General features: G+C 32.7%; 1 protein-coding gene across 1 annotated transcript in view; it reads right to left on the bottom strand.

Annotated features, from left to right (window-relative positions):
* LOC140449873 (uncharacterized) overlaps window positions 1-17034 on the bottom strand; it is a 55525-nt gene that overhangs the window by 3231 nt on the left and 35260 nt on the right. The gene's annotated exons all lie outside the window — the stretch shown is intronic.

Raw genomic sequence — 17034 nt, 5'->3', positions numbered from 1 at the left:
TAGAAATAATTCATAATGTTGTGGACCTGACGTAATCATTTAGTGACGTCGATCGACGAACGAAACAATGATATCAGGCATTGCTAAAAACTTGCAGTTCTCTTCAGTGTGTTATCGTAGCGAGACAGAGACGAACTAGTTTTTGCGTTAGTGAAATAGTTTTAATATTTTTTTTTTTTTTTGTAAACAATCGTTTTTAATATTTTATCATTTTTTGGATCATTCAGAATAAAAAAGTTAATTATAATTTTTCTCTAAAGGTGATCGTTTTTAACTTGTAAACAATTTAAAACTGAAAAAAAAAACAAAAAATGATGATTGAAGGCTCAAAACACACACAATTATTTTTGAATTCACCAAACCTTGTTCTATCAGTTTCTGAGACTTTAGTTTGGTCTTATTTAATTTAAAATCGTTGTTTTTAGTTGTTTGAGGCCCATATCACAACCTAAAAATGGATTTATACAAAACGGTTTAATAAATTAAGACGAGTTTTTGTATGAGCGACCTCTTGAACATTATTCTGCGGTATTTTATGAAAGTGATTATGCAAAAAATCTCATGGGAATATTTTTCCCAAGGAATTCGAGGTTTTCGTCTCTATCAACATATTATTTTGCTGAATTTGAAACCAAAATCCTATTATTTTTCTATCATACAATACATTTATTTGTTATTTATTTATTTGTCCTCTAGATTTTTTCAGTTCTTAAAAGGTTTATTTATAAGGCAAATTAGTGCAATGTAAATATTTTATATTTTTATACAGCAATTCTTATCGGCAGTGAAGACGGGAAGTCGTAAATTTTTATTACATCTCTCAATGTGAGATAAAATAAAAATGGCATAACTAGAATGTTTAAGATTAGAGAAACATAATATGTCATGTTTATTGGAAATACTGGACATCATTCTCACGTGCAAATCCTACCCTGTCGCCTAATTTCCTATGAAATTAAAATGGTAAATGTTTTTAGGATCCATTTATTTTTTCGGGCATGCGTATTTACGAGGTCCACGAGGTTTTGAAACATCTTTACCCGTTTCTATAGGAGATACCAAAAAAGTTATTTACAAAATTGCAAAAATAGGAACAGCTGTAAATTTCACATTTTAAAATTAGTTACAAATATGCAGGGTCTTCAAACACAAATGAAACATCAGCCTTCCTCATTACACGAACATAAAGTTGTTTTATGTTATACAGAGTATAAGGGATGGATTAGTCAGGTGACCACGCAGGTTACCATAGACTCATTTATTTGGGGTTATATTAATAATGAAGTGTATAAAACTTCAATATAAATAAAAAAAAATTAAGACAGATTCAGAATATTTCAAAATATTTTTTTACAAATGCTCCATAATGTAAGAACTCTTTCAACGACCACTTTCGATCATGCATAAATGTTTTGGTAAGTCATTTTGAACACCTTATGTAAATACAATAAGTTAAAATTAGTGGTTTTTCTATCTTTCTGTGTTGATATTTTTTTCAATTTTCTGTTTGTAATTTTTTTATAAATATTACTTGATGTAAATTGAGAGAGGCAAAGTTTCCTTGGCAAATAGTTGCTATAGATCTGATAGGTCCCTTTGTTCGTTCAAAGAAAGGTTATACGTGGTTATTAGTAGTGGCTGATTGGTTTAGTAAATATACGTTAGTCCATACGTTGAGTTTTTGGAAAATGATGTTTTCCTAATGTTTGGTGTTCCTCAATATGTGATTTGTGATAATGCCTCAAATCTGAACAATCCTCTCTTAATTGAGCTCTGTAATAGGTATAACGTTCAGAAAGTATGGTTTAGCCCAGTATATGCACCTCAGTGTAATTTTGTGGAGAGGAACAATATAACCATTGGTACAGCAATATGTACATATGTGAAACACCATGTAGATTGGGACAAGAACTTAGCAAAGATTAGACAAGCTATTAACACTGCAAAGCATGAAGTGACTGGATGTACTCCAGCTTTCTTGAATTATGGCCGTCATGTTCCTTTAAGTGGAAACTATTATGGTGTTGATCACAAGGATCAACAGAACCAAGATATTGAGATAATTCCAGGTGACCGTAACATGTATGCTTCAGAAGTAAATCATCTTCACTTTAAGAGAATAGTATTGCGTCGTCTGCATAGAAGATTATTTTAAGTTGTTTACTTTTTTTATTTTATATATGATCACGTTGAACAATAGAGGACTCAGGTAATCCCCTTGTCTTATCCCATTGCCAGCTTCAACTGGATCAGTTAGTTCTTCGTTTACTTTTATTGTGTTGTTTTGGTAGATATTTTCAATCGTTTTGATTATTCCTAGAGGTATCTCTCTTGCGTACAATGAGTGGACAACGTCATTTAATTTGACCCGATCAAATGTCTTCTTAAGGTTGACGAAACATAGATATGCCGGTTTGTTGTATTCTAATGAGTTCCCTTAGACTTATCTTATTATAAACATAGCGTGGGTGCACGATCGTCCCGACCTAAAACCTTGTTCTTCTTGAAACTGGGAAAACTATCGCATGTTATTTAGCTTATATGTAAGGTAGAGAATCATACAGTATGTCCTCCATTCTCTGCTTGGTTTACCGAATCACTGGTTGAATTTTGGGTTATCTGGGAATTGGAAGGCGGCCGAGAGTGAGTTTTTAAAGGTGTCGGTCTTGTCTTAAGGATTGCTTAAGATACTGTTAAATAGGAAGTGTAAAAGTGTTTGACTTTTTGATCTAGTTATGATTTTAAAATTGTTCCAAAATTTGCCACCATCTTGGTAGTCTAGGTCAGAAGTATCTGACATTCACTATTGTTGTTTCAACTTATTGACTTCAATCTGATCGATGCCGAGATATGGTTATATTCTGTTTTTATGAGCGGATCTCGGTATCTTTTTTACTCTGTGATTGGTTTGCAACTTGCTTGAATTTTAGCAACAATTCTAGGAGGAAATATCGAAGTATAGATGTTGTATTTGCGCTTTAGAAAGCTTAGAATAGCTAGAGAGCACTTTCAATTACTGAAATATCTGTCCCGTTTTTTTAAAACCTAATTCTGGGAGATTTTGAGTGACACAGTCTTGGAATAATTCTCAATATATTATTCGATAATACCTTTTATAAAATTGAGGAAATTCTGACCAGGAGAGTAAGGATTTAAAAATGTTTTAATTTTTTTTATTTGATGTCTGTTTTGTCTTGTAAATGCGTTCTGTTTGTCCTTAAATGTTTTTTAATTGTAATTTTTGAAATTTAATTCCAATTCAATTTTATGACATCACAATAATTTCTTTTTGTCCAAAATAGACCAAGATTGGATCTTCATTTACTTGATAAATATAATTGGGAGTAATTGCACACCCAAACTAACATCAAAAATAGAACATCTATCTTACTCTACTTTGTTACAGTGCTGCCTGTTCTAGATAAATAATTTCAATAAATAACACATATTTCAAAATATACCTTTTCAATAAATATAAATAACTTTTAAATAACATAACATCACATTTACTTTTCAACAAACAATTTATATAAGACCTACATTCCTATCCTAGTTGTTAATATCAGATTCCCCTCAAGAACTATCCCTTTACTTGTTAAATAGTTGCAGTTAAACAGATGATCACCTGTCATCAGTTTACCATAACGGATTTTTAAACTATGTTTTCTCAAACATTTAATAACAATCCTTATATCGGGATGCAAGTAACATCACTAAATCATTTTTCACTTAATTTTTATTTAATTAATTTAAATTCATACTTAATAAATTGCACACATATAATATTGGCATAATTGCTATACATTTTATACCAGACAAGATCCTAATATGAGTTATATTTTCAGCATTTTGTTTACCATGTACCGTTGACCTGAAGATGCATAGCAAATTTTAGTATGCGAAACCGGTCGTTGGTAGTAGATTAAATTAATTGTGAGTAAGTCTTATTCTTATTCTTTTACCTATTCAAACAAATGCTTTGAATAATTGCTACTAAATATTCATTTAATAGAATTGAAAAATGAATATAGCCACAAAATAACATATAAAAACTTATTCTCTGTCAAAATTATATTTTGTCTCTCCGAAAATATAGTACATACTTATGCATTTTATGTATAAATCTATAATTTAAGTTGACCCGACGACGCTTCGTTGTGTCACCAAAATTTTTTGGGTATTCCCACTGAATATAAAGTGATGCAACATTGTAAAAATATTTATTAAAATCCTTTGTAAAAGGTATATATTTAAAAACCCAAACGGGCTGTGTTAGACAAAACGTTTTCGGAATCCATAATTCCATCATCAGTGTCTAGGAGTACATGAATGTAGCCACTAAATATGTGTGGGTAAAAACCCTTTAACCCTTTGAGACCTGACTTTTTTATTTTCAAAAAGAAATCTTGTGTTTTTATATTTCAAAAGTCTTCAATTAGTAAGATAAAATGAAAAAAACTTGTGTACGCTTTTTAAAAAAAAAATTTTATTGTACATATGTATGTACATATGGTCTTAAATATAAACTCAACACTAAAAATATATTTACTACAAAGTAATTATTATTACATATTTATTGTTCATGAAAAGCTGCAAAACAGATTCTAGCTTTAATTAAACACATATGTATTTTACATTTTGTACAGAACACATGACTACGTCCATTACAATCTGTGTTTTTATGTGTGTATGTGACCAAAATTGTCCGTTTGTATTTCCAAAAATGGTCTCGTCTCTCCTCGTCTTTTAAATGTTGAAAGAGAAGGCTTAGGAGATGAAGATGCTGGTCTTCCTCGTTTTCTACTTACTGAATTGCCCATATTGATTAGGCTTTCGGCAACTCTGACTCTGAAGTCTAGAAATTTCATTCGATCCTTATTGGTTGTATTACATTTGTCGCAGTCCTTCCTGTATTCCAGCCAGCTGTTGGTGAGAGCAAAGTCTATCATGTGCATAATAACACGCAATGTCCACTTTCGCGATCTAATAAATATTCGATAATAATTAATCATCTGGTCCATTAGATCAACTCCGCCCATTCCATAATTATAATCTGACAATTTCAGGTCGGTTAACATCTACGTAACAAGAGCCTTTTTTGTCCCATCTTCTAACTATGTCTAAATTACCTGCACCAACATAATTGGAGGCTAATTTCAGTCTTTGTATCTAACCATTTGACTAGCACCACATTTTTTTCTTTATTGACGACTTCATCTACGGAACCTCTCGGTAGTTTCAGCATTTCATTGCCTGGTAACACAGGAGGTTTGTAAAATCTATCTATTCGTATAGTCCCTCCAGCATATATTTTTTTGGCCAATAATATTTCAAGTAGTTCATAGGATGAGAAATAATTGTCATAATATAATTTGTTGCCTTCACTGGTGGAAATTCTTTCGGCTAGTTGAAGAACGATAGATGCCCCTAATCCATGTTTTGTTTTATTATCTGCATTCAGTTCTGTAGATTTACCCTGATAAAAAACAAAATCAAAAGCCTGACCACTTTTTCCGCACAAGACGAATAATTTTATTCCCCAAGGACAGGGCTTCCCCTTCACATATTGTTTTACGGAAAGTTTTCCTGTGTAAGGAATCATTTGCTCGTCAACACTAAGTACTTCCTCAAGTTCAAGCTGTAAACATCTCTTTCTGACAGCGTCGATGATAGGACGAACCTTATAAAATTTATCTGTATCACCTGCTGGTCTTTCCAAATTGTTCACTAGATGTAAACATGTTCTAAGCTGGAAAAATCTGTCCCTAGACATGTTATCTAGGAACATTCTAATACCAAGACTTCTTTCCCAGTACAAACATACTTTACTTCCTAATTTTTTTGTACCCGAGTAACCTGCAACTTCATCTGGTATATATTCGTCGTCTGAATCATAAGTTCTCCCTAACTCCTCATTATCATTTTCACTGCCATCACCTTCTTCCAGTGTCACGTGACTCACGTCTGGTCAAAGCATCAACCCATGGTCTTATAATAGATTTATTCTCACAGTTATCCAGAATTCCATCCTCCTCGTCAGAACTCTCTCCTCCGGGAACTTCCAAATTGTCTATTTCTGATACGTTACCGTCCTCTATCAGGTCAATTTACTCTTGGAGATGTTTTGGGTTGTCGAAATCATATTTTTTTCTTTTGTAATCCATGTTATCTGCAATCAACAATACTAAGTTACCCAAGTTTAGACCATATGTACATACAGATGTACAATCAGAAATATGCTTTCAGACCACTTGTACATGCTCATGTGCATCTAAAAAATGTTTGTTTATTTCAAAACTATCGTTTTTATGGCAATGTTTTGTACTTTATAAAAAACTACTTACCTTATAAATCACACTTAAAAAGTTGGATCGATTTCGTTTCACAAAAGATAACAGTTTCTCGTAAAATAAAACTAGCAGTATCGGTTACCAACTAAACAGCTGACACTTTACAACAAAATCGCTGACAACTTTACCTGTTGACCACTAGATGGAAGCAGAAGTTAAAAATGTGGATCGTAAATGTATATTTGAGTGACTGAATGCTATTTCGGTATAGATAAGCGAGTAGTTGGTATTTAACAAAACAATAAAAGCTATGTACATACACATGTACACAGGGTCTCAAAGGGTTAAAAAATAATCAGTTACATTTGGTTTACAGTATTTCTTATAAAGTATTAAGATGTTAAAGTTACCGTTGGATTAGGTAACATGGCGACATATGACTCCACGTGATGTTGCTAGTCCTGAGACAATGTGTCTACGAGGACTTTATGGAAGCAACTGTCCTCGTAGACACACCGTCTCAGGACTAGCAAAAAACCTTTGATATCAATTATTGAGAAAGATCTTAATAAAGTCAGTGCTAGGTTGCACAGAATGTTACTTAAATTATTAAAGTATGATATCAACCTTGTTTATTTGCCAGGTAGGGACATGGTAATTGCAGACACATTATCTAGGACATATTTAAAAACAGAAGTTGAGGATGATCCAGAAATGGAATATGCCATTCATGCCATATCTAAGGATATTCCTATGAGTGAGAATAAGAAAATAATATTTCAAAGGGAAATTGATAATGATGAAACATTAAGAAAAATAAAAGGATACTGTATTGAATCTTGGCCTGTTAGTGATAAGAATTTGAACAAGGAATTAAAGTTTTACTATAAATTAAGAGAAAAGATTTATTTATCTAATAATTTATTATTTTTGGAATATAAAGTTATTGTTCCAAATTCACTAAAGAAAGAAATGTTGGAATTGGTTCATAAAGCACATTTTGGTATTTCAAAAACTAAAGCCAAAGCTAGACAATTACTATATTGGCCCTATTTAAGTAGAGATATAGAGGATATGATTTCAAAGTGTGAAAAATGTCAAATATTTCAAAGATCTAATCAAAAAGAGCCATTAATTAATCATTTAATACCTTGTAGACCGTGGCAATATTTGTTTTCAGATTTCTTTCAATACGATAATAAGAACTATTTACTGATTGTGGATTTCTACTCGAAGTGGTTGAAAGTAACTGAAACTAAAGGTAAAACATCTCAAGAGGTAATTAATTTTTGCAAAGAAAAATTTGTTCAATTCGGTATCCCGGAAAAATTTTATGCAGATAATATGCCATATAATTCTGAGAATTTTAAAAAGTTTGCTCAAGATTGGGATTTTGAAGTTATTTTTAGCAGTCCGTACCATTCCGAATCAAATGGACCTGCTGAAAAATATGTAGGAATAACTAAACAAATGTTACAAAAGTCTGAATCTACTAAAGATTTGCCTATTCTACTTATGGAATACCGTAACACCCCATTAACAAATCTAGACTATTCTCCATCCCAACTATTTTTGCACAGAATGTTAAAAACTTGGATACCTATGTCTAATGAAACTCTACTTCCAAAAGTTTTAGATTTCAGTATTATACAGGAAAAATTGAAACATAATCAAAATGTTCAAAAAAATATTTTGACCGAAATGCAAAAGAATTAGATAAACTTATTAAAGGGGATAACATTTTAATTCAGAAAGGAAAAGTATGGGAAAGGGGAGTAATAAGAGACATAGTTAATGATAGGTCTTATATTGTTCAGGATTCAAAAGGTAGGGGAGAGGTGGGTACAGTGACACAGAAAAATTTGAATTTCTGTCATCGCTAGACCATTAATAGGATTTTACTTGCAAATATCAATTTGGACGTGTTATTGTGTTGCAAATACATCATGAATGACTACATTGCTATAAATTAAGAAAACAAATAGATTTAAAAAAAAGTCTGAAACTTTGCATTGTGTCAGTGTTCCCTGGTATGAAGGGTGCAAAGACATTTTTCAACTGTAATATGTAAGTATTATTATTTAGGACTAATTAAACAATAAAAACGTATCTTTATTATTGATCTATAGAAAAATATTATAAATCCTTGTTGTTTTCTATGAAATCAAGTCCGTTTTAACATTAGGAAAAAAGTGTCGACCCCTGCTAATTTTTGGATGGTCCAAAATTTTTATAATCTGGTTGTTGAATATAACACCAATGTCTGTGACACATGGAAACACAAAGCATGTGACATTTTTTGAATTTTTACGTAAAAAACTGACTTCCATCGTACCAATGGTGTTTATCACCACAACTTTCCCAATATAATATTTTTCGATTTCTTTATTGGAATGGGCTTCATATTTGAGTCTCACTAATAAGAAATCATTGATCTTAATGTCGCAAATTTTGGCTGGATCTAATGTCAAATCACATAGGTCTTCATCATCACTATCTGAAAATATTTCACTTCCCTCTGACGTGTCAGAATTATGGAGACTATAAGTTTTACCATCTTCGTCTTCCGACTCAATAACATCATCATTGTTTTTAATGTCTTCTGAGATTATGCTTCTTTTAACTGTTTTCGCTTTTTTGGCTCGATTACTTTCAATTTCGTTTTTCTCTGGAGTGTCAGTAGCAATCATAGTCTTGCCTTTTTTTCTTCTAGTTTTAACCGAAATTGTCAGACTTTTTTTTGGATATTCACGAATAGCTGATGGACTTACAAATGTCAATTTTCTTCCACTTGTGGATGAAGGTGACAATTTCTGTAATGGAGTTACGTCCTGGTTCTTGATAGAGTTATCTGTGGTACCTCCTGTCGAGGTAGATGGTTTTGGATCAATATTTGGTGAATTAACTAATGGTCGTTCTGTAACTTGGCTTGCGAAATAATCATCATCATTAAATACGTGACGGTCAAAGGGAAATATTCCAGTTTTTTTAAAAGCTGCCGATATATTTACAGGTGTCATAGATCTGGGGTAAGCGAGTCCCACAAATGATGCTACATGGTAGATTGTCACAGGTGTGCTTGGATTAGCTTTTTCCCACGAACTTAAAGCATCGTTGTAAAATATATGAAACGGTTTTAGCAGACCCACATCTAATGGTTGCAACCGATGGGTGCAATGAGGAGGCACAGTCAAAACAGTGACCCCATTATCTTTGCACAGAATGATAGCTTCAAGAGATATATGGCTCTCATGGTTGTCCATGATTATTAGTGAAGGGTTAGCTTTTGAACTACAAGTATGTTTAATGAAATGTTTTAAAACTTCAATAAAACATTCTGTGTTCATCCATCCTGCTTTCGTAGCCAAGCCTAACGTCCCACATGGCGCTCCTGCCAACATATGGCTTTTAAAATGGACTCTCGGAAATACCATTACGGGTGGGATTGCACTTCCATTTGCACTTACAATGCAGCATGTGGTAACAAGTGTACCTCTTTCACTGCTTTGAATTTTAGACACTTGTCTAGTGCCTTTTTTGGCTAGCACCTTTGTCGAATTGTTTTGAACTGTCAAAGTTCCGGTTTCGTCTAAATTGTAAATTCTGAATCCATTTGAAAAATTTGGATGTCGCTGCAAAACTATTTCCAACTTATTAAAAAATAAGTTTACATTTTCTTTATTGAATCCTGCTGCTCTTGCTAGACTACATCCCTCTGGAGTTCTTAAGGATATTGTACGATGTCTATGGCGAAATCCTTTATACCAGTCGACTGAAGCTTTTTCCTCCTCCCAATTTTTTGGAATTTTTAATTTATTTGCTTTCGCTAAGTCATATAAAAGTTTGCGACAATCGGTAATTGTTAAACTGTAAAACATTTTTGAACACGTTATGATATAATCAACGAGAGCTTCCTCTAGTTCCAAAGAAAATATTTGGTTTATTTTATAGTTAGGAGCCATTCGGCATTCGGGATCATCTCTGTATTTCTTTACGTATCTGCTTACGGTTTTAAAGCTTAAGTTTTTCTCTCTAGCAGCTTGACGAATTGATATACCACTGATAACTAGATTGACTGCTTCCCTCATAGAATCTTCATTGAATCTACCCACTGTCTTATCCGTTTTCTTCTGACGTACCATCTGTAATGTAAATTCATAATTAACAAAAGCTTCTTAGACCCTAATGTGATTTTCCAGCACTCATTTGCTGTCAAGATTTTATGAAATTCACAAGAAGGGTACAGTGACACATCGTGTCACTGTTCCCTATCAATATTCGTGTCACTGTACCCACAATGCTGTTTTATACAAAAATTTGTAAATTTTTTGTTAATCTACAAAGATTTTAAAGAAATTTTATTGCTATTACTTACATTTTATACGACTTTTTTACGACCCAGAACACAATCCAATAATTCAGGTTTGTTTCCTCGTAGTAAACAACTAAAAACACCCTTGACAAAATACTTCTGCACTAACAAAACACAAACATGCGATTTTCTCCAAACACAACAGATTCTGTCAACTTTTTATAAGACAAGTAGTATTCTTATTATACCAACTGTAAAATTCCACAATATCACCAACTTGCTAACATATTTTCTACTAGGATTTTAAATGTGTCACTGTTCCCTGTGTGTCACTATTCCCGCCTCTCCCCTACAGAATGTAGACGAAATAGAAAGTTTCTAAATAAAACAAATTTATCGTGTAACAAAGACTTTTTATTATATGATCTTCATTTGAATTTATTTAAAAATGAAAATATCTTGCTTGACAATAACGAAGTACACAATGTTAGTACTCCAACTGGTCATGGTAGATATGATATCTCAACTGAATCTGATATTAAAATTGTGAGTCAGAATGATAGTGATATCTGTGAAAATCATAGTGACCATGAAGGTCTTACTGATATTGAGATGTTTGAAAATGTTAATTTAAATAATGACGTTATTGTGATTTACCTAGATTTAAAAATAACACTTGCATTTTAGATAACCTAGTGAATGTAAGAGATGAGGAGGAAGGTAACACTATCATTAAAACAAATAAGAGATCTCACAAGCCTCCTACATATTTAAAGGACTATGTGTTAAATTGAAATTGTGGCTACTTGTTTGTATTTGTATTTTAGTTTTGTACTATCTAAAAAAAGGGAACGTGTAATATATTACGTTAAAGGTAAAAAAGAAGAAGACCGATGACAGACAGATGTCATCCGGTACCGCCATTCCGGCCAGGGTAACTTGTAACTTGTAGCTTCTTGATTGCTATAATAAAGATTCTGTATGAACCTCTTGTTTAATATATATATATGACCAAAGGAATCAAAACAATAAGAAAAATGTTGTTAATAATGAAATGAAATGATTATGCTCTGAAGCTATTTTGTTGTGGCATCTTAATGCAATTTCCTGTTTTTATGAGAAATAAGCCACAATTTTACTTTACAATGAGTTTATTTGACATCTCAATTTTAACTTCAGAAATTTTCTCTAGTACTCATTTGACTGCTGAACGGTAAGGTTTTGTGTCCGAGACCTGCCTAATCAACAAATAGTTAAGTTAATTAAGGATATCATTTATCGTGAGTGATGTCAGACGATCTAGTTCACGGTCGTTATGTTATCGCGAAACCAATTAATAAAAGACAATCAGTAAGTTTTTGCTTTTATTTTTATTAATAATAAAAATGTTTTCTATTCAGACGGAAACTGAGGCGATATTAGTCCAGCAAAATAACGTGTTATTTGCAGAGAACGCACAACGTTCCCAAAATGAACAAGCACTATACAATGCTTGGTTCCAATCAGAAAAAAATGTTAAAAAGTTTAATATAGATAATCAGCGACTAAATGGAATAATGCTCGTAATGGAAAAAGATTAGCACAGCTTGAAAACACCCAACAATATACAGGATCAACAATAAATGCTGACAGATCAAAAGACGACAAAAAATCAGACAAAACTGAATATGGGACTGATGAAGAGGAGTTAGCAAATGAAACGGAGTGGATAAGAAATGAGAAATGGAATACCAAAAAGCGTAAAATGGATACTTCATTATCTCCTCCCTCCCCAGAGCAAACACAACCACCGAAAAACAAATTAAAAAGCCAAAACTGCTACCACCAGTCGTAGTAGAAGGTTTCAAAAATGCTGCTGACTTAAGTAAAACTCTAGTCGATGCTGGTATTAACTTCACTATGAGAGTCATAAATAGTGAAGTGATAAAGATTAATACACCCGACAGCGATCAATACAGGGAACTAATAAAGTGTTTAAATACCAGTAATTTTTCGTATCACACATATGAAAACAAACAAGAAAGTCCAATCAGAGTAATTGTTAAAAAATTACATCATACCTTTCAGCCACAGGATATAGTAAGAGATCTACAAAGAAGAGGATACAAAGCTATTCAAGCTGACAAGAAATTGAAATGGGAAACTAAAAATCCTTTAGATATGTTCGTCCTGACGTTCAGACAGGATGAAGATATAAACAAAGTTTTTGGAATAACGGATATACTAAGCATGAGAGTTGAGATCCAGCCATTAAAGAGTTCAAGACTGATACCGCAGTGCAATAGATCAAAAAATGGATGCAAAATGCATCCATTGTGGCGAAAGTCATCCTGCAAATTACCGCGGATGTTATGTAGCCAAAAAAATGCAAAAGCTGAGAAATCAGAGAACAAGTAAAGTGCTCCAAAACCCCCACAAAGGGGTAATGTGAAGGAAAAACCAAAAATACAAGCTGTCACTGAAAATAAAAAGTATAGTGATGTAGTAAACAATACAAAACAGTCGTATCAAGGAGTAGAAACCGACAATACATTGAAAATGATATTAGAAAAGCTCATTAATATAGAGAGCAGATTGGAACATAGCGCTAAAGGTGCTATACCGAAAATTAGAAATGGCTAAGCAATTACGGATCATGGAATGGAATGCTAATGGAATGCTACCACATCAAAATGAGTTACAAGCAGTCCTAGACATAGACAAAGTTGACTTGTGTCTCATATCCGAAACACATTTCACTAAACATTAATTAAAATCCATTGTAAAAGGTATATATTTAAAAACCCAAACGGGCTATGTTAGACAAAACGTTTTCGGAATCCATCATTCCATCATCAGTGTCCTAGAAAATATGTAACCACTTAATTAAAAAGAACATGAAGTTTAAATTTTGACCAAGGTTAATGTAAAGTGTGGTTAATACTTACTAGGAGTACATGAATGTAGCCACTAAATATATGGGTAAAAACCCGTTAACAACTAATTAGTTACATTTGTTTGACAGTATTTCTTATAAATTATTAGGATGTTAAAGTTACCGTTGGATTAGGTAACATGGCGACATATGACTCTTGCTAGTCCTGAGACGGTGTGTCTACGAGGACTTTATGGAAGCAACTGATTAAAATGACAATGTTGACAAGTTAGGACGGAAGTCGTAACAGAGCAGTCAATATAACTGTATGTGTCTACTTAAGACAAAAGCCAACGTTATTTAAAACTGTTAAAGTAAAATAAATTAATATAACAGTATCAACCATCAATGTTGTTGTTTTAAAATTATGTATATGAGATGAAATGTGGAGAGAAGATTATGTGGTTATAGTTAGGCAACCAACTATACATGTGTGTAGTAGTGTTGTGAAATAGAGATTTTAATATAAGGCCCTTTATGTTTCTTCAACATTTGGTACCTGGAAAATAGAAACTAGACACATGTGGAAAGTAAGTTGAGTTCTTGAAATTTTGTTGTTATTGGTGGAATATAAATAAATATATTTAAAATATGAAAGTGTTCTTGCGTGAATAAAATAAAACTTTTGTAGTATAATGACCATGTAATATTTAACTTATAACTCGATTATAGAAGGCCCTGTATGTCAAAAAACAACATTTGGTACCTGGTAAATATAAAACTTTTTAAGTTGTAATTTCATGAACTTAAATATCTGATTGGGTGTTAACGGAAACACCCAATCAGATATTTAAGTTCATGAACTTATAACTTAAAAAGTTTTATATTTACCAGGTACCAAATGTTGTTTTTTGACATACAGGGCCTTCTATAGAGTTATAAGTTAAATATTACATATACCATATATTTTTAATATATGGTATACAGCCAACTACAGGAACGTAGATTCCTTGTGGATTTCACTAAACAATCTTTCATAAAAATTTAGAGGATACAAGATATACCACACTATACATCCTGACAATGCAGCAAAAGGAGGCAGCGCAATAATAATAAAAAATATTCAGCATTATGAGGAGCTAAAATATGAAACTGAACACATACAAGCAACCACAATATGTGTCAAGCTCAAAACTGATTGCTAAATTACTATAAGTTCAATTTATAGCCCCCCTAGCATTCCATTAAAAAAGAACAGTATGAAGAATATCTGAAGAGTATGGGAAAAAGATATATCATTGGAGGTGACTTTAATGCAAAGCACACTCAATGGGGATCAAGATTGACAACACCAAAAGGGAACGAGTTGCTGGCAGCCATGAAAGAACAGAAATGTGAACCAATATCAACGGGTAGACCGACGCATTGGTCAAGTGATCGGAACAAGATACCGGACTTAATTGATTTTTTCATTATTAAAAATATCTCAGGCAATTATGTAGATATTGATGATTGTTGGGATATGAACTCAGACCATTCCAATAATACTCACATTGAGTGACATGATTATTTGAAAGGAGTGTAATCCAATATTAACCAACAAATTAACAGACTGGGAAAGTTTAAATAAACCCTTGAAGAAAAAATTGAATTATCTGTACAATTAAAAATATCTGAACAACTAGATGAAGAAGTAGAGTTGTTTGCTCGAAATATACAAAAATCAGCATGGGAAAACACTCCAATTCAAGTATCAAAAGTAAAAAGAAACAACTATCCGAAGGAAATTAAAAAGTTAATTACGGATAAAAGAAAACTAACAAGGAGGTTGCAACATACCAGAGCTCCTCAAGATAAAACGAATTTGAACAATGCAACTCAAAAGCTTAAAAGAGAGATTCAAAATATAAAAAATAAATCAATGAGTTCTTATCTGAGAGAATTGACGGATGATAGCAGCACTGAATACTCCCTATGGAAAGCAACGAAAAGGCTAAAAGGACCAGTAATCCACTCTCCACCCACTAAAGTGGAAGATGGTAGTTGGGCCAGGAGCAATAAGTAAAAGGCAGAGATATTTGCAATATATTTAGAAAATACATTCATACCACATGAAGACCAAATTAATGATCAAATATGGATAGAGTCTAATCAGATAGAAGAGACAATCAGACCAAATCCTCAAAAGAAGTAGCTCATGAAATAAAAGAAAACATAAATCTGAAGAAAGCCCCAGGATACGATCTAATTACTGGAGAATGACTAAAAAACCTGCCTCGCACAGCCATAGTAAAATTTACCAACCTAATTAATGCTGCTTTTAGATTAAGATATGTCCCAAATTTATGGAAAATAGCTGAGATAATTACCAAAACCAGGGAAATCACCAACAGAAGTCTCTTCTTACAGGCTAATATCACTCTTACCAGCCACCATAATAGCCACCTTTGCAGATGATACTGCCATTCTAGCAATAGGTGATACCAGTGAAGAAGCAGCAGAAAAATTACAGTTGTCAATAGATAAAATCCATAAGTGGACAAAAAAATGAAAAATTAAACTAAACGAGTCTAAATCAATTCACGTTAATTTTACAAACAAAAAAATCCAAAACATTCCAATTAGAATAACTGATGCCCAAATATCGCACGCATCTACTGCAAAATACTTGGCTATCACACTTGAAGCAAAGCTTCGCTGGAAAGCCCATATCAAAAAGAAAAGGGAGGAACTAGGTATCCGTTACAAGAAAATGTATTGGCTGATGGGAAGAAATTCAGTTTTGTCCACACATAATAACAACTGATATACAAACAAATACTGAGACCAGTATGGATGTATGGTTGTGGGGCTGTGCTAATAAAAGTAATATCCAGATCATCCAGAGATTCCAGAATAAAGTACTAAGGAATATCGTTGATGCTCCTTGGTACATCAGAAATGTCGACCTCCACAAGGACCTTGAGATGGAAGATGTAAATAAAATTATCAAGAAGATGGCAGGTAGTCACGAACAACGGCTACATAAATACGTAAACATCGAGGCCATCCAGCTCCTCGATAATACTGAGTTAGAAAGAAGACTCAAACGAACAAAACCATTTAAGTTAGTGTAAATAGTGTAAAAGCAGAGCATAGTGCTGTGTTGTGAATTTGCATGTTAGGTATTAGTGCATAGTTGTTAGATAAAATAAGAGGACGCCATAGTGTAAGCTCTTAGAATGCATCCTTTAGTAAATTAAGACAGATAAAAATTGATAATTGGTCAGCTTTGACCAGATTCCAATGTTACTCAGTAAAAAAACAATGATTATACATTTTAAAGTAGATGACTTTCTGATATTGTCAATATTTTTGAGTTGAATTTCTCGGATGACTTTTTTTAGAAGATGATTCATTCGATTATATGAAATGAACTTAAACTTAACAATACCCGTCAGAAAAATCATAGTAGGTGATTTGTCTTTAAAAAAGCAACCACATGCAATGACAGTAATATTCTCCTGTTAGTGATTCCATAGTAAATCATATTAGAGTGACATATGTTTCGCTGATATGTCAGTTCTCTTTAATTTAAG

The sequence above is a fragment of the Diabrotica undecimpunctata genome, chromosome 9 (genome assembly GCF_040954645.1).
Source record: "Diabrotica undecimpunctata isolate CICGRU chromosome 9, icDiaUnde3, whole genome shotgun sequence".
In the NCBI taxonomy this organism is placed as follows: Eukaryota; Metazoa; Arthropoda; class Insecta; order Coleoptera; family Chrysomelidae; genus Diabrotica; species Diabrotica undecimpunctata.
The sequence above is the reverse complement of the archived record's forward strand: the minus strand, read 5'-3'. Positions and strand labels throughout refer to the sequence as shown.